We start from the raw sequence: 19214 nt of genomic DNA on the forward strand, positions 1-19214 counted from the left end.
TGTAAACATCAACACTAGTACCACAAGTCAGAGGACTTGTATGTATCCAAGATCGAGAGCTTGGATACTTGACACTATGCAAGCTTTCGTTCTCCGAGAAGTGTGTCAAAGCAATCCAAGATTTGAAAAATAAAATACTGTAAAATTCACACAAGTAAAAAAAAAAAAAAAAAAAAAAAAAAAAAAAAAAAAAACTCAAATGCTGGTTTGTTTCGGAAATAAAGATTATTTTAATCCTCCGATAAACCGCCATACAAACCTTCAATCTGGAAATACTTTATACTCTCATTCTCACGTTGAAACAGTGTAGTAGCATCACCTGCAAATAAGTTGACCCTTCGGCATCAACTCGCTTTAAAGATAGTTGATTATCATTATACCCAAATAAACTCGCTGTATGACTGACTCCGCTCATCTTTCGCAAGAAGGACATCAAAAATTATCATACCAATGATCTTGATACCAATGTCTTCTGGTACAGATTGTATTTCTCTCTCTCCAGATATGTTAAAAAGTGAGTTCCACAATTAACTTTCACATCCCGTACCGCCTATATAGGATGCTATACTGATTTAACGTCCACCCCAATGGCGTGGAAGCAAGTCTATGAGTATCTTCCTGAAAAAAAGGGAGTTAAGTCAGCTATCAAACTACGTCCATTTCTCTCACTTTAGTACTCTCAAAAATAAGGAAGAAGGGCATTGAGGGTCAATTTCTTCACTACTTGGAGGCGCACTAATTTACGAGTCATCATTAACATAGTTCCTGCTCAGAGCAGACGTCCTGCAAACTTTTCCTTGTATATTAGTCACGGAAAAGTTTGACGTCATGTGATCACTTGCTCTTGATATTTCCTGGAGTGTGGCACCAAGAACACCTCAGGGGCTCACATTGGCGAGTGCGGGCATGGTAAACTCCAGATACTCGAGCTAGACCTGATCTTACTTGCTACAATATACACTTGGTATATTGTATCTGTAGACTGGTCTTCTATTCTTCTTTCCTCTACTCTCTCACTTCTTATTCCTTCCCTCAGTGCTATTAGAGCAATTCGAGGGCGAGGGTCTATTATATACTAAAAAAAAAAGGCAAGCCTAGTTGTCTTGAAGTGGCAGCCCCACCACCAGGATACATATCGTCATGTTAGTCACTTGACATAGTGAAACACATTACTTTCAAGCCTGAACGAAATCCAAACCGGAAAGAAAACACCTGAAACGACCGCAAACTGAAAAAGATTAAGAAACTTTGGAAAAAGAAAAACGTGGTGAAATATGCCACATGGAACATGAGATGCATAGCACATAAAGCAGAAGAATTAGATAAAATTTTAAATGACGAAAATTTAGAAATTGCAGTTCTTACAGAAATAAAAAAGAAGCTTCAAGGAACAAAAGAAACAGCTAACTACAATATCATATGTAGTGGAAGGGACAAACAAATACATGCAAAAGCTGGTGTAAGGATTTGGATGCATAAATCGATTAAAACAAAAATAACTCATTATATACTGGAATGAAAGAATATTAGAAGTACGATTAAATTAAATAAAGAAAATTTAAGTGTATTTCCCTGAAGAAGGAAAAGAAGAAAATTATTACTTTTACAAAGAGTTACAAGGAATACATGAAAATTAAATAATACAGACCACATAATTATAGCCGGATATCTTAGTGCCAGAACAGGAATGAAAAAGTTAATAATATAGAACAATTTGTAGAACCAACAGTAAACAAGAATGGATTTTGTTTACTGTTGGTTCTTCAACAGTAATTCAAAACTACTCATTGAGTATATAATTTAAAAAGAATGAATACATTTTACAAACATAAAAATATACGTGGTGTGCACAAAGGACAAAAATCAACAGTAGACTACTTTATAGCAAATGAAAAAGCAGCAAACCATTTCCTAGACGTTAAAGTCAGAAGAGGGCTAGAAATTGACACAGATCACTATTTAGTGCAAGCAAAACTGAGGTTTCCACCAAACTCGTTACAAAAAAAAATAAACTAGAGAAACAAAATCTAATTACAAAGTAAGACTACTAAATGATTCAAGTATAAGAAATTTATACCAACAGAGGATTAATTAGAAAAAAAAATACAAGAAAACTAAGACATTGAGAAAGAATGGAATAATATAAAAGAAACTATCGCATCAGCAGCACATGAAAGTCTAGGAACACACAAAAATATCAAAAAATAAAAAAATTACATATGTGGAACAACGAAATAAAAACAATAATGAAATGAAAATAAATAGCTGGCTTATTATTTTCAATAATAAAAATAAAAAGTATATTTTAATGCCTACATTGAAGAAAGGGGATAAAACAAAACCTGCTAATTACAGAGGTATTAGTTTATTGAATACGTGCTACAAATTATATTGTAGAATACTTAATGATAAACTGAAAATATACAGTGAAAAATATTATTAGAATGTCAACATGGATTAGAAAAGGACGCTCTACAATGGATGCAGGTTTCCGTCTAAAACTGCTTATAGTAAAAAGAAGAGAATTTAAAAACTCATCTTTTGCTTATAGATTACGAAAAAGCATTTGACAAAGTGAAAAGATATAAACTGTTTGATATATTACAAAGAATAAATATTTTACCTAATATTTTACTACATGCAATATTGAATAGATACAAAGATAAGGAAATAAAAATAAATGAAAATATGTCTGAAAACCATTCTATAAACCAAGGAGTAAGACAGGGATGTCCTCTGCCCAACGCTTTTCAATATTTACATTAATGAAATATTAATACAGTGGAACACCTTAAACAATCAAGGTATAGAAGTTTCCCGGAATAACAAAATAAAATTGCTATTATTTGCAGATGATCAGGTAATAATATCAGATAAGGAAGGCAATTTACAAAGAGCAATATATAATTTAAACATTAAAGTTTAAAATAATTTAAACATGAAAATTTCCATAGATGAAACTAAAACAATGCATTTTGTGGACAAACTCCAGTTAGAACCGAAATAGTTATTAATAATAAAATAATAGAACAGATAAATACTTTCGGTTATCTTGGATGTGAAATGGAAGGAGAAAAAGACAATAAAAACTTCGAAATGTTTACAGATTATAGGCCTGATAAATAGAACACTCAACCCAAATATAGTACAAAAAGAAACGCGCTTGAAAATATACAATTCTTTAGCAGTGCCCACATTATTATATGGCAGCGAAATTTGGGCAATAAACAAATAAGATAAACAGAATAAAAAAAATTGAAATGATATTTATGAGAAGAACTACAAAATACACATTAGACTTAAAAAGAACGAAGACATTTTAAAAGAATTAAAAACAAAAGGAATAGAAGAAAATACTAAACAATTATAAACAAAAATGGATTGAACATTTAAATCGAATGGCACCCGAAAGAGAAGGCAGGGTAGACCTCAAAAAAAAGGATATTGGATGAATAATGAGACCGGAATAGACTAATATGGTCTATACCCGTAATTAGCGTTATGATGATGGCATAAAGACCATATCAAGCTGGCATATTATAATTGGACTTCAGTTTCCTGTCATATTTCTTGCGCCGCTGTTAGGATATTCCTGCTTCAGTGCTCTGTTCTTCCACCCGCATTTTCCCACCTATACATTAATGACCTCTCCTTAACCCGAAATCACGTCCGTGGATGACACTGTTCTGTTTCTCTTCATTTGAGAAAGTTGGCGGATGATTCCAGCTTCGAAATCTCCTCACCCTGATGGAACGAAGAAATTTATTGAATTTCGCTGCTTCCAAAATTCTGTCCCACGTTACTTTCACGAAGAAGCACCATGGTTTTCTTTCATTTTATGTTCAGCTGACTTAAACCTTTGGCCTTTTGTGCCACATACACTCATCGCATACTTGTACATCATTTCTTCAGGAAGCTCCTTCGTTCAAAACACTACTTTAAGAGCAGTTTTTTTTTTTTAAATCCCTAATCATCCCGAGCTTAGAATGCTGTTCTCACATTTGGAAGAATGCGCCAATACTGCTGAGAATGCTTGATGCTGTCCAGAAGAGGACAGTCCGCTTACGAATCCTTATCAGTTGCGTTCTCATTGACGCTTTGCTTCGCCATTACTCCGTTATACCTTCATGGACGTTGCCCCATCTAACCATCATTCGTTATTTCTTTCCATCTATTTCTACGCGTTGCAGTAGCCATATTGTTCTTCGCGAGCAAAAGCCAACTCTTCAAGTATCGCATTAAAAGATTGATTCCTTCTTTCTCTCCAATCTCATAAATGCGACAGCACTGCTTTGTAGGTTTCTTGAAGTCTCGTGTGCGAGTTGATTGCAAATTAGAGTTTGCAGTGAAATTCTTTCCTCTCTCGCTTTTATTTTTAGAGTAAATCTGCAGTACACATCACTCCAGGTCGCTGTCACGTAGTAGACCATCACCCTGTTTATTGGAGCTTGGTTTCCAGAGCCCATCACCCTGTTTATTGGAGCTTGGTTTCCAGAGCCCATCACGAATTAGTGTCAGCACACCCACGGTGCCAACACTAATGTACTAAGGCTTACAGCATTTTCTGTCCTCTCAAACAAGTTCAGAAAAAGTATCACTGGCGTGCAGCAAGTACGATGTTGCACGAAGTGAGTTTGCCGTACAGTTGCGTAATTAGACATGAGCATCGCAAGTTCCGAATTCAAAGCTTTTCTTTCGTTTGACATGCATGTAATCACGTGTCTGACATTTTGTATGAAAACTTCTGCGATGGTCCATTCGAGCCCTTCGTTTCGTGACTACGTGAGGCCAGCAATTTCTTCAATAATCTTAATTTCATCTATTTGGAGGGGGGGGATGCCTAATTGACAGGGTGGGTATTTCACGTCGCAAGTGAAAGCAGCGGGAAGTGACTAGACTAAGATCTTCGCTTCTGCAGCCTTAAAACTGCGGTCGAACTCACTGCGTACTTACATCGCTGGGGACGGAAATTCGTTGCTTTGCTTGAGAAGGAATTCGTTAATTGTTCTCGATGGGATGGCGGAAGCGGGTTGGACTTCTGCAGCGATGACCCCCTACAGACGAACACGGTCGTACCGATGGCAATGCGATCTTTTGGTCCACCAAAAGGGAAAAACCCTCGTAGAGGAATTCGACGTGGCAAAAGTGTTCGTGTGCGTGCACGAAGGGTTATTCGAAATGTTGCTGAAGAAAGCTTCAAGAGGAGCGTCTTCGCAGGACATCAATAATTCAGCGTTGCGAATATTTTACAGACAAAAGTAGGGGTTGAAGGCACGCGAGTTTGCTGAGGTGACAAACGAGGGGGGGGAGAATAAACATCTTGCTGGTGAGCGAATGCTTTAAGAAATCATTTCATCAACGCATTTGCTGAAGAGTTCTTCGCTTTTGAAGGATGAAAGATTAAAGGGGAGGGAGACTTGCTACCGTGGGGAGCGGTACTTGCGCAAACGCTGCGGAATGCAACACTTTAAAAGCATTTCACTTGCTGACCTTTCCCATAATTTGATCTTCCGGAAAATCTCCGAAAATCACTAAATGGCACGTTCAACTGTTGAAAAAGAGCTGCGGAGATAAAACATTTGAGGAAGGATAATGTATGGGGGGCGGTGATATGGATCGAAGAGAATTGGGTTCGAAGGATCATTTCAAATAACCTTTCCTTTGATCACACTGCCTGAAATTGATAGAGTTTTGCTCCATCCACGACGATGTTCCCCACCCCATGGATCGTCTTTCTATGAAGTTGCCATCGACTTGAAAATGAGAGGATCTCACCAGCAATGCATCAGATAACGTTAAGATAGGCTGATAAGTAGGCTTCGCCTATTTCCCAAGTAATACGAACTACGGATGCTGCTGTGGCATCTTCTTAACCTTCTAGAAAACCCTGGAGCGAGTGATGCAACAACTACTTATGAGGAAGATTGTGTCAGGAAGACGCAATCACAAATTAAAAAAATGGATAGCAAGAAAACTGAAGATCACAACCCAACAATTTGATGAACAACTAAAGCCGGTGCCTGTCAGTATAAACGACCACGTGACCGAACTTCAAAAGCAACTTCTTTATCAAGCAAAGCAAAAGAGAGAAAGTGGCGCAGATATGTACGTACGGATAAGAGACGGTCATTTGTTCACGAGGAAGGACATAAAAGTGATTCGGATGAAAACACCAGACAACATCAACGAACAAAATTAAAGAAATCAGTAACCTAAAACTGAATGCTACCCAACTGAACAGCTGAAACAAGGATGACCCAAATGCACACTTGAACATCCCGCATCTGCTTGGTGTTGATGGCACAGTTTAAGTTCTGTGAAAAAAAAAAGTTGATATTTCCCCAAACTCATAGCACGTAAGCTTATATCACAGAAATATTACTTCATTAAGATCAGATTTCGATTGTGTTATGTTGCTCTTCTCAGAAATGTACACTGAATGGGCATTTTATTAGGAACACCTCGCCATTCAGGTAAATGGGGAGGGGTTCCTAATAAAAATACTCATATTAAAGGAAATATGGAACAAACAACTTAAAATCGATCGATATTCTCTCGTCGATTACGATGCTTTCAAGACCGTCGGGATTATAACCGCTCAGGCGGATTAACAAGGCGCTAAAAATACTTATAAATTGGAATCAAATATGTGCTGCGCTGGATAAATGACAATTTATGACACACTGACGAATAGATTCCCGTGCGCACGATGGTCCAGTTGATAGATTTGCGAGTTAAACAATGCGCTTTAAAGCACAATCCTAGTGGAGAATATAAATTTGGATTTGAATAATAGCAAAAGGGAAGAATATAAAAATTTATTTTCTTCGCACGGACTTCTCGCATACACAGATAGCAATAACAGAATCAAACAAACGAGCAAATTATATTGTATTCATAAGAAACAAAAATGTCGTATGAGCTATCCTCTATTTATCTTAGCCAAAAAACAGATCATCACTCGATGTTATTACACCTTTCTCTGCCGAATAGCAGTGATATGAACTGCGATGTTAATAATTAAAACATGGAAAGCAGAATAAATTATAAATACATTTGAGAAATAGACAGGAAATTATCAACTACCACTCGATGAGCACTTAAATGTAAATCAACTGTATGAGGAATTCATCAAAATATTATATATATTAATAGCAATATATTAAAAGAAAAAAATGCAGAAAAGGATCATCGCATACACTGGATTACTGATTAACTTAAAATATGATTAGGATGTTATAATAAACATACAAAAGAATCCCTACAATTTAATGCAAATTAAATTGTAGGGATTCTTCCTATGTTGATAAAAATCCTATAAAAATTTCGCAAGACACTTTCAAGATAAAGTAAGGAATGCAAGTTGGTCAGCATGAAAATAGGTAACACAAGAGACTTTCCCGAGGGCAATGACGTCGCCGCTGTTCTTAACGAAATGAATCAAGTCTGTAGTGGTGATTTGATACCGAAAGGACAAAGTACGTTAAGTCACTGCTGTCAATAAAGAATTCAACTTTATCGATAGGTCGCAAATGAGGATGAAATGAAGAATGTAGTAATCGAGAAAAAAAAAAAAAAAAAAAATCGGGTCCTCTTCGATGGCACCCCAAAATGGAACTCCATGTCTCATTTTTAACGAATAAATTGAGGTTCGTAATTAACAGAATATTTTGGAACATTTTCCTCCTGAAACTCGGTTTTTGTCCATTCGGAATTCGTAAGATGCTTCAACTATTCTTGAGTAAATTCCTCACTGCAATGTCATGTGGAGATTACCACAACAATCCGCTTCCTTTGATACGAATAGAATAATTAGACCTATAGACATTACCCACTTCGCCAATTCTATATCTTCGCATAAACCAATGACCGGTTTGCCATTCATAATATTTTGCCATCACAGAAACTTATATTTGTTGTTTATTCTATGTAAGAATAACACTAACGTTTTTCTGTATATAACTGACTCTGGTTTACGTTGTGACCGGAACATGCTGGTAGTTCCCGAGGCAAAAAAAATAAATGGTTCATAAATCGTTGAATATTGTAACAAGCAGCTACAACGAATCCAAAATGAAATCAATTCAATAACCTCAGAATATGCTTTCAGAAAAAGATTGAGCGACTACCTCATGGGGCTAAATAATGTTGATTTTTAATTTTTTAATTTTAGTGTTTAATTTTTTAGCGACTGTATCATCTACGTTGTATTTTAGGTCCTTATTACACACGCTGTACAGTTCTTTCTAATCCAAACAAAAATTTCAATAGAACCCATTTAATTAACTACTGTTTAAACAAATAGAGTTGCCTATGCATCGTTATAGTAACTATCATAACAAAGAAAAAAGAACATTATAAGAACTTTCCTAGGTCCTGTTCTTTATTCCCAAGTCTTTTCTTTATACTATTAAAATTTGAACAGTAATTGAAGGGTATTTTTACAGCGGATGTGATATTACTTTTTACTTCCTGCTTGAGCCTCAGTGGATTTAGACGAGCTCGTTGGTCAGAAAAACCACTGTTCGAATCCTCCCTCCCACTATGACCTGAGGAACCTTTAGGTGTTTTCGATGAAATTTCCGAGTAGGTTGGTCTCATACGGTACTGGAGTTTTTTTGTTTTTTTTTCCTTTTTCTCCGGGAAACTTTTTTTTTGTTTGTTTCTGAAAAGAGACAAACCGGCCTCGTGAATATACGCAGACATAGCATCCTCCCAGAATAAGTATTAACCAACCTATTCCGCAGGATTTCGGTTTCGAACGCCTGAACGTTGAACTGTTGTTCCACTCGTCAGTCTAACTCAGAACAGGACATCTGCTGTTATCACGGGTATTGTTTCAAATACTGTTGCATCACGACTGTGTTCATTTGTACTTCTTCAGCGTTAATAAATCTTCAATTTCCAAGAGGTTCGTCCCTTCTGAAACCTCTAAATTAAAACGAAATGAACTTTAGCCTGTCCATCGGGCGATGAAAGCCAAAAAGCAGCGTTTCGTTTCCGACTGAATGAGAAGATAATTAAAAGAAACCACAGTGAAAATTATTTAATGTAAATATTTCATCCTAAGTATCTTAGGACATCATCAGTACAGTAGTTTTAAACAATAGGAATAACATACAGTAAGGGCGCATGATTACAATAGAATCTCATTAAACGTGCGTAACGTGTTAGAGAAGTAAAAAAAATAAAAAAAATAAATGAGATGTTTGGAAAGGGATGACTGTTCGTCGCCTGCAATAAGAGCGCCTCTGTAGATCAGTAGGTTTCGACGATGACTATCTTGGAAAGACCTGGATTCGATTCCCCTCTACGACAGGAAGAATCTTTATCACGGCCTTTATCTGAGGATGGGTCTTATATGCAAGTTACCCTCGGATACTCGAGATTTTCGCCCCGAAAAACAGGCAAACAGGCCAGAAGAACACGCGCAATTAACGGACATAACACAGCAGCCACACACCCTTAGCTGCCTCGGACGTAATTAAAAGAGTGAATTTGCGTTCATTCTTTTCTCATAATGGTGTTGTCCCTTGAAAACGCCACAAACAGACGGCGTCAGTAGCAGACCGAAAGGAAAACTCATTTCCGCAACTTCGTTAACGGGGGATGTCGACGGCACATCTTTGAAAGGGACGAAACCGTTTACTTCACAGAAGGTGCCTCGTTGACTGCTGGGTCAGCGAGGACGTCCTGCATTTAAGGGATGTGACAAATTTGTCTGCGTATCCCTTAAAACTCTTCCCCACTTTAAGAAATAAATTGAGGACGCAGAGCGAAGTCATCCGATGATCGCCGTTGCGTTCTCTTTACACGCTCGTTCATTTCCAGCTGTTCGTGACGGAGATGTTCTCCCACCTCTTCCGCCAAATACAGAATTCGGAGGTTATCGCCAAGACATCCCTTCGACCGCGCTGCATGCTTTGTTAGTTACGTCGCAGCGGCGGAGTAAAACGAAAAAGGCATTCGCCCGTTCCACGCGAGCTCTTGTTCACGTTCATTCACGCGTCGGAAGGATCTGTCGGTTCATCGGCGACAAAACGGGGAGGTTGTCGATGGAATGTCCTAATACAACGACTTATTCCTAATCCAAAAAAAAATGAAGATTTCGAGTAGCGTTTAAGGGGAGAGCAATTTAAAAGTTCCGCCGAATAACGCGGGTCCATTTGGGCCACCTTGGGAAGCAAAGCGTTGGATTCTTGCGTGTTGTCGCTTGCTTCGGGCGATGCGTTTGCTCACGTGCGATAATGATTTCACATGCGGGGTTGATATTGAAATAATACAGTTTGGTGAGATGTGTTTAAAATTCAAATTGGGTTTTTCTTCCCATTTCATTTTATTTTTTTGTTGTCCCCCCCCCCCACACCACACGCACTCATTGCTCATCTTGAAAGTGAGCATTCTTCGTAGTCTCTTAATAGGAAGCCCTTCCCGTTACCAAATACCACAGAAACTGCCTTGCAATAAACCATGGAGACCCCTCAATCACATTGTCTCTAATCGAATCGCTAATCTTCTAGTAACTCAATTAAGGAAAGGAAGCCTAAAAACGCTTTGAAAAAGTCTTAATTGCAACTATTGCTTAACGTCGAACCTCCATCTTACCCCCCCCCCCTCACCACCACGCCCTTTTCTGGAGTGCAATTCCTTGCCACCAAATAATGAACTTCACCTCAAGAGTGACGAATCAGATTTACCACTCCAGTTGATAATTAAAATCTCTACGGTGTGTGCGCGTGGAAGTGACGCGAATCAAAGGCCAATGCGACACTACGGCAGACATTTAAGCTTTCCTCCCTGAAGGCTGCTTTCCCAGTCAACGAACAGGAAGGGCTGCAGTAAATCATCGAAACCATTAAACTGATCTCCTGAGCAAAAAGTCGGGGATTTTTAAGCAGCAGTTTTAATCCCAGACACTGAAACCAACTGTGGTCATCTTGCAATGATCCTTGGTGCAGTCGTATGATTAGTGGCATCAAGAACATTCGTGTGTGTGCGCGCGCGCCATCAGTCAGAGGCCAGGAAAATTTCCTTGCGCCTCGTAAGCAACCCTCCTTGCTACAGTTTTGCTGTAGAAATGCAGCCTGCGTGAAGAAGATGGCGACATCAGAACAAACCAGAAGAAAACCAAGGGATCGATTTCGATCCTAGAAGAATCGACTTCGAATGGATGAAGAATCGAACGCCCGTTCGGTGAAGGAGTTTGCCAGTGGATTGAGCAAGTTGAATCCAGCCCACTTGCAAAATGAAGCTAAAGAAAGTAGAAAGGATGCGAAAGTACGATCAAGAGAAGAATTATCCGATAAATGAAACCTGAAGAAGAAATGGAGCACGAGATTACATTCATCGGCACCAGAGTATAATCTCGTTAAAAGAATGTCAGACGGTGAGAAAGCCGTTGATCTACAGAAGAGAAACAGCTGGGGAAGGAATGTCTCAGAATTCACTGCAAATATTAAGGGGGGGGTCAATATTCGTCACGCGCAATTCGAAGTCGGCAGCAGAAGAACCGCAAGAGATTGACGAAATGCAGAGGGAGGAGAGTTCGTTCTGAAAGGTGCCTTGCGGCGGATTAAAGACCACGAAGGTGATGAGGAGCTCCTTTCTTTTTTCTAAAGAAGGGATCTCCTTTCTGATCTGCTTCTTCCATCCTCTCGTGATTAAACGACAGGCGGAATTCCGTAATGAAGTTAAAAGAACAAAACGGTTTGATCGAACATTTGTTTCGCTTTTTTTTTTTTGCTAACCAGGCGATTGTTCTCCTTCCCCGTTAGCCTTTCTAAGGGAATCCCCACCGAGTGCGCTGCAGAGAAGAACCTTTTGAAAAGTGGTTGGGACTCTTATCTCCGTTTTGGCCACGGAAACAAGACGGTTCGGTTGGAATCGAAGCGAATTCCCTGGATGGAAGAAGGGACGCGGGGAGGCTGCGTTTCTGTTCAAGTGGGGAAGAACGCTTGTGGATACCAGAGGAGGGAGCAAGTAATTTATTGAAACCCCGAATTATTACGAATGGAAACAGATGCAGCAACTAGAGCGATAAAATACCTTAAGCAGAAGCCAAATACCGAAATGAACAGTAAATAATATTATGGATTTTTAATAAATCAGATTAATAAAAAGTAAATTTAGTTATAATATTATCTATATATATATATTCTACAATTATTTTCCAAGTGATAATTACAGAGATTGATGGTTTAAGAAAAAGACTTAGAAATAAGAAAGAAAATGGAAATAGAGTAGAACGAACTGTGCAATGTGTGTAACCAAGGGTCGTAGCCATCCTGGTTACTTTAAAAATAAAAATGTAGGCGATACAATTAAATGACTATCTATGAGGGCACACGTACACAAAATAGTCGAGGCATAACATACAACATTTAGGAATACTTTTCTAGAATATGCGTTTAAAATAAGTCAGTTGAAGTGGAGTGAAATCAATGGCCTCGTGGGATTTCGATTCGCTGAGCTGGAACGACGATCATCTCATCAACTGCATGGCCTCGTCAATATTCTCACTTTGGCTTTTCGAAAGCCGATTATTTTTATAAAAAGGGATTCGAATATTTCAAGCCGAAAAACGATGCTTTTAGAGAAGGCCAAAAATATTTAAACTATATACAGTTCGCTCTTTGCATTAAAAGAAATGCAAGTAAAGAGCAAATGTCTGAAAGAAATGAGAAAATTCCTCTGAGTGTAACATCACCTGTTCTGTTGGAGGGCGGAGTTCATTTCGTTCTCCATCAGTCTCCTAATGGGGCGAATTCGTGATTGTTTGCCAGACATTCGGATTTCAGTCTGATTGGCCAATCTATAATTTGACCACGAAAAGAGTTACGTGGTCAAAAATGAATTCCGTGACCCTCCAATGGAAGTGTCATCGCTTTCTGCGAAGTTGTTCATTACAAGCGTGCAAGTATTGCGAGGTCATTAAAAAGTTTACTTGTTTCCAAAGAGAAGTTAAAGTTCTACACAGTTGCTTCCCAGCGAACAAGTTTTTAGGCTTCTAATTTCACTCAAAACAAAAATATCAGATGAAAAGAAAAAAATGATTTCCGCTGATTTTCTTAATATATACGCATTGAGTTTCCTCAAAAGAATACCACGCACGTACTGAAATAATCTGGACCTTTCTCAATAGTATTCTTGGTGAGCGACATAATAGCAACAACAACGGAGCCGTTTTAACTAAAGTGCTGTCGACAGTTTCTTCTGAATAATCGTTTCCATAGCAATGACAAAGTAGCAGCGATAATATTCGTCACAAACACGAAGCTAATCTTGCGTGACAGTCAAATATCAGCCTGTGGAAAAACTTTAGAATGGGGAAATGGACAACGAAACTTATTCGCGTGTTATTGTTCCACAGAAGGTTCTCCTAAGGAAGAAGCGGAAGCTTTCTCTAATGACTCGAAAAATCCTAAGGATTTTTCGAGTCATTAGAGAAAGCAGTTAATAAAGAAAAAGCAAAACTTCGATCTTGTTAGAGATCGAAGCAGCAGTGTACGAAGTAAATCCCACAGGCCTTTTTTTGGGAAAAATTGGCGAAAAGTCGAAGCTAATAATTATGTAAGCACCCGCTGGATTTCTGCTCAGAATGCGGACTGGCACTTTATTTGCACGAGGATTGAGAAAGAAATTTGTTCGCTTTTTTGAAGAGTTGCAGATTGTAGTTGTTTTGGAATACTTGATGAGGAAGGCTGTTCCGGAGGAAGGAGGAGACAGAATAAAAAAGAAAGAGGAGTAGCAGGTTCGTTGTGTTTGCACATGCTCAATGAAGGGGTGCTGGAAATCGCTGCTCTTCTATTAAAGAAAGTGCAACAGAAAGTGGACGAATGACGGTTGCCAATTCACTGGAGATTTAGTGGCCATGGAAGCACCTGTAGAACAGCCACAGTGCTGAAACGCTGCGTCTGTTAGATAGAGATCAAAGAATCTGTAAGAGAGATCAACTGAATCGAATTTCTCTACTTTGGAGCGCTTCAAGAATTTTTAGAGACGAAACCATGCCAAATGTTCCTAACAAATAAATCAACAGATGCCCTAAAGGAATACAGAGAAAAATGTAAGAGCTGAGCTGTGTGTAAAAGTAGCTAAACAAAAGTCATGGGAAGACTTTGGTAAGAAATGGAAAATAAATATCAGGAAGGTGGAAAAATGTTCTGGAGGCTGTTGAAGAAGCTTAAAAATGGAGGAAAGGGTAACGTGAAAGGAATCAAAGATGATAAAGGCGACGTGAAAACTGAAGATAGACATTGTAGATGGCTGGAGTAATTACTTTGGAAGACGTAAATGAAACAAGCAGTGACAGAACAGGAGTAGAAAATTTCAAGAGAAATGCAAACAGGAGTAGGCAATAGTACTTGAGGCAGAAAAACTACTAAAAGCTTGAAAGAAAGGTCAGGTGGAGTAGATGATATTCGACCAGAAATGCTCAATTGCACAGGTAGAAACCTTTGCAGAGAATAAACTGCATCATTCAAAGCAAATGATCAGATCAGGACTAATTCCGGATGACTGGAGCAGAGCTCTCATATATAAGAAGGGGATTGAGGTTGACTGAGGAATTTTTGTACTATTTTCCAAGTAAAAGTTTATTCAAGCATACTTGAGAAGAGGCTAAGAAAAGTTGTGGAAGAGGAACTTGGAATAGATCAAGTTGGGCTTAGGCAAAAAAAATTGTCAAGATCTGATTTTCATTTTACGACACTGTAGCTGAGAATTTATAGGAATATTATAAAGATCTACTTAATTTTGTAGATCTTGAAAAAGCACACAACAAGGTGCACAAAGAAAAGCTTTTCAAACATACAATATTATAAAAGCTAAATGGAACATTATACGGAGCAATACATGGTCTTCATTTAAGTTGTAAGTCAGCAGTTAGAAGTGAAGGAAATACAGGAAGATAGTTTGATGTAAAATCAGATGTAAGAAGGTCTTCACTCACATTTATCCATTTGTATGGAGAGTATTATGAAAGAAATGGTATTAATAAACATGCAAATCAGCATCAGGAGCTAAACTTAGCTCTTTCTATGTGCCAGTGATGTCATACTCGTAATGTGTCCAGTTCATGTCTCGGAGATTATCTCACTAAATGGATCACAGTTGTACAAATCAGTAATGAAAAGACCAAAATTACGAAAATAGGCAAACACCTCAGCTGCATTTCGGCACAGTTTTTAGTGAAGATGATAAATTAAATATGGAAATAGACAACAGAATCAACCAAGTTAGTATGGGAGGAAGTCAAATGAATAAATTCATATGGAATAAGAGAGAAATTAATCGGAACACTAAATTAGCTGTATACAAGGCAGTGTTCAAACCAGTTTTAACTAACGGATCTGAGTTGGGTTGGAAATAAAGCACATGATCAAAGACTCGAGATCACAGATATGAGGATTCTGGGAAAAATTAGGGGAGTGAACCGATGGCAGAATCATTAAAAACGAGGATATTAGGAAAGAACTTGATGTTGTCAGCATCCAGGAATGCGTTAGCAGAGCTAATCTCAGGTAGTATGGTCACTTTAACAGAATGGTAAATTAAAAGAAAGATTTTAAAAAAAAACTAGTTTTTGAAGACAAAATGGTTGGAAAGAGACTCAGAGAAAGACCAAGTTCTTTCTCTGAAAACTTTCTTTGACAAAGAAGTGCCGTAGCCGAACAGAATGCCACAATCTTGGAGCGCTAAGTGATAGGCTAATTGTGGATTAACAATCTTGCAGCACCATATGGTAGCAACCTGTCAAATTCCTGATACCTTGAGTATCAGGAATTTGACAACGATGATCAGCAGTGACGATTTTTTATGCTAATCCTAAATAGCTGAATACTAAAATTTGGTACTAATCCTAAAACCAATTCAAGCTTCATTAATCCCATCGGTTCATAGAGGCATTCTTTTAAATTGATTTCTCCAATGGGAAAACGGAATCACACACAAAGAATGATTTTTCAACGTGACTCGAACCTGCCATTATAGGTGAACGCATATTACGCTCCCACGTGATCCAACGGAACCTTCACTTCAGCAGTGAAGTTTCAAATGCTTCAGCTATAATGACAAGACGGATTTCCGACTGAAGGAGTTTCTTGATGTTTTCGCGAGGAATGATGCGACATGAGAGAAACCACGGCGTTCAGAGCGCTCCGTCACAGTGGCGGTAATTGATAAACCCGTCCGATCAGACTTGGAGCGCCGTGAGAAACTCATTTCTGGCTAAGAGTGCTCGAAACGCGGTATTTTTGCTTGCATGATTGAAACCGAGATTGAAAGGACTCGACGAAAACAAACGTCGTTAAACTCCATCGAGCCAAAGAGGGGTCATTTCAAGTCGTTTTGCCATTAAAAATGTCAAATTGGATCTCACGGACCTCTTCCTGAACTTTCCTCAGCTGCAATCGTCGAGCTCGTGAGACAGACCAGAGCTAAGCTGGTGCGAAATCCAATTTCGACGCTGTTCGTGGTTCGGTAGTGGCCCGATTCAAACTACATTGGGAATATTTCGATTAAAAAATCTGGTAACAATTCGAAATTTCGTTAAAATTCCACCAGCCAGAAGTTCCACGGCGTGATGAACAAGCTAACTGAATAGGGTTGAACGCATTTTGAGAAACTTCAGTTTGCGTTTGTTAAAATGCGTAAGATTCGGGGTTAACAGGGGCATGTAAGGAAAGCGAAAGACAGATCGCAGCAAAGAAACAAACAAAACAAGATGCTCACCGTTCTTCCGAAGACGGTTAGCAGCGCAGGTGAAAGGTCAATGGATCGCGCTGCAAACTTTCGACGGCTTCTGTGACAACCTTAACAAACAATCGAACTCGCTACACTTGCGCTTTTATATCGGCGTGTTACGTCTGCTCTGGTTCACGGAATTTCTCAGTGCGCACGCCGCCTCGTGATACGGAGTCACTCTTGTAAGGTTCATGGAGGATGAGGGATGAAGGGGTGGAGACGCAAAGTGGAAAACAACCTACAGGGTGCGCACTTGCGAATGATTTCTAGAAAAATTAAAATCACGTTCGGCGCTTCCCACACAAAATAAAAAATAAATCATGGGGATAATTTTTCTTTTTTTTCTTTTCTTTCTTCTTCTTCTTTATTTTTTCCTCCTGAAAACCTTTCGTGTTTTCTGAGTAAATGTGTGAAATTAATGCACGTGTTTCTTGCATTATGAGGAGGTCGGTGAATGTTTCATTCAACCTCGCAATACTTTGCCGGCCTGGTGAGATTGCATTCCCGTACGCTGACCAAGAAAGCTCTGTCGTACGTTAGAGTCGTCCAAGAGCTTCAATGTTCGTGAGAGTGTTCGACTGGTAGATGCTTTTCACCTTCCGGTGTAACGCCGTACAACACCTTGCTAGTTTGCAGAGGCCTGCGAATCTCAGTAGCTGACTGGGTATCGATGCTTCCCTTTCGCTGGATTTCATAAGAATCCTGCATGAGGACAAACTAGCCGATAAACACACGCAGTTATAGACAAGTAGCCGAAGGAACCAAGATTAATAGAACTAGCTTAGTTCTTTCGACTATAAATCCAAAGAAGGAAACAAACAAAAGACGTCATTTGGTGCAGCAGAGCCATGAAAGAGTCTCCCTAAGCCTGTTGTTTCAAATAGTTAATTGCTGTTGGGTGCGTTCATTTTAGTTGTCACTTGTCTCATCACCTGTCCTACCACTCGAATGAAACGCATCTTCAAATGTTTGAAGACCCACTTTGCTATCAACAGTTGCCACTTGCCTTCCGACTTAGTACAAAGCGAGTAGCACGTCGGCTGCATGGTTGCAGCGAAATGGCGATTTGCTTCAAGCTGTGCAAGCAGAGCTAAGTGAAAGTCAGTTCAAAAAGTTATCGAAAGACAGAAACGGAAATGCAATCCGTGCAAATTTAGTGAGCAACCAAGCCTAATAAAGAGGTCAAAGTACCAGTGCGGATCGGCGCTCGTAGGCAAATGAGTCCCTGACACCGGTGCGGTTACGTCATTCATTGCTAACTTAAACAGCGTGATCTGCAACTAAAAGAAAGAGAACTAAAAGATTCTGCGGAATACGCATCTGCTAAATAAGTTCCTGTTGATCACAGTTGACGAAAATAAAAGAACTTAAATCAAAAATGGAGAACTCTGGAAAACTGCAGTTTACTTCACGAACTTCAAATAAATAATCAAAATTTGAAATTTGTAGGTCCCCTAAGGAAACTAATTCAAAAGATGGCGCAAATTTAAGTTGATTTTACCAGTGAGGACTGCGAAACTGTGCACTGACTCCACAATAATGCGCATAATCCTAATAATAATAATAAATAGCTTATTAATTATATGAAGAGCCAAAGGCTTCAATTCTTCAAAGGCTTAAATAAATAAATAATAAATAGCAATTATTATTATTATTATTATTTTATTATATTAAACTATATTAATATAGAGTATATTAGATATACTGTATAATAGAGTATGTTAAATCAATAATAATAAATTGCCAAATTTAGGTGACACGAGATAGAAATAGGTCACAAGAGTTATAAAACACGTACTGGATGATATTATTGATTATATTAATATATTGATTATGTTGATGATATTAGTGATTTCTCCCCTCCGAAACGATCAGATGAACGAGAAAACTTTTAAGATTCTCCCACATATACAACCGGGCAGAGATAAAATAGCTTCGCCAACAAAACTTAAAGATATTATCATTTTAAAGATGGCAAAATATACTTAAATGAATATTTCGCCGCAGATACGAAACATCTGTTGCATTCACCAAGAAATATAATCCCACAGAATCTCCTAATGAGAAAAGATTTGCGCAGGCGGATAACGTGTGAAAGAGATCGCCAAAATCTTTAAAAATAACGAAAGCCTGCTTGACGTGCATGAATTTGTTACTTTCGGAAATAAATTGTTTGCGATGCTTTAACAGAATTAGGATTTTTTTGCATTTCAGCAATGAGCCTACTCTAAAAGTAATTGCGTTTAAACGTAAGAAATATAAGAGACAAAATGGATCTCACTTGCAGCCGCTATTAAAACTTAGATTATGATATTGATGTCTTATTACTAGCAAAAATTTAGGTTAAAGAACCAGATGAAAGCACTTATACCGGTTAGATGGTTTTGAAACTTCATCATTTCACGATTACAACGGATCTCGAGGGCTAATGGTTTTCTGCTCGAAGATCATTAGCAGTTAATCGTATTATG

Source organism: Typopeltis vanoorti, chromosome 6 (assembly GCF_054136105.1).
Source record: "Typopeltis vanoorti isolate ZY-2024b chromosome 6, IOZ_Tvanoo_1.0, whole genome shotgun sequence".
Lineage (NCBI taxonomy): Eukaryota > Metazoa > Arthropoda > Arachnida > Uropygi > Thelyphonidae > Typopeltis > Typopeltis vanoorti.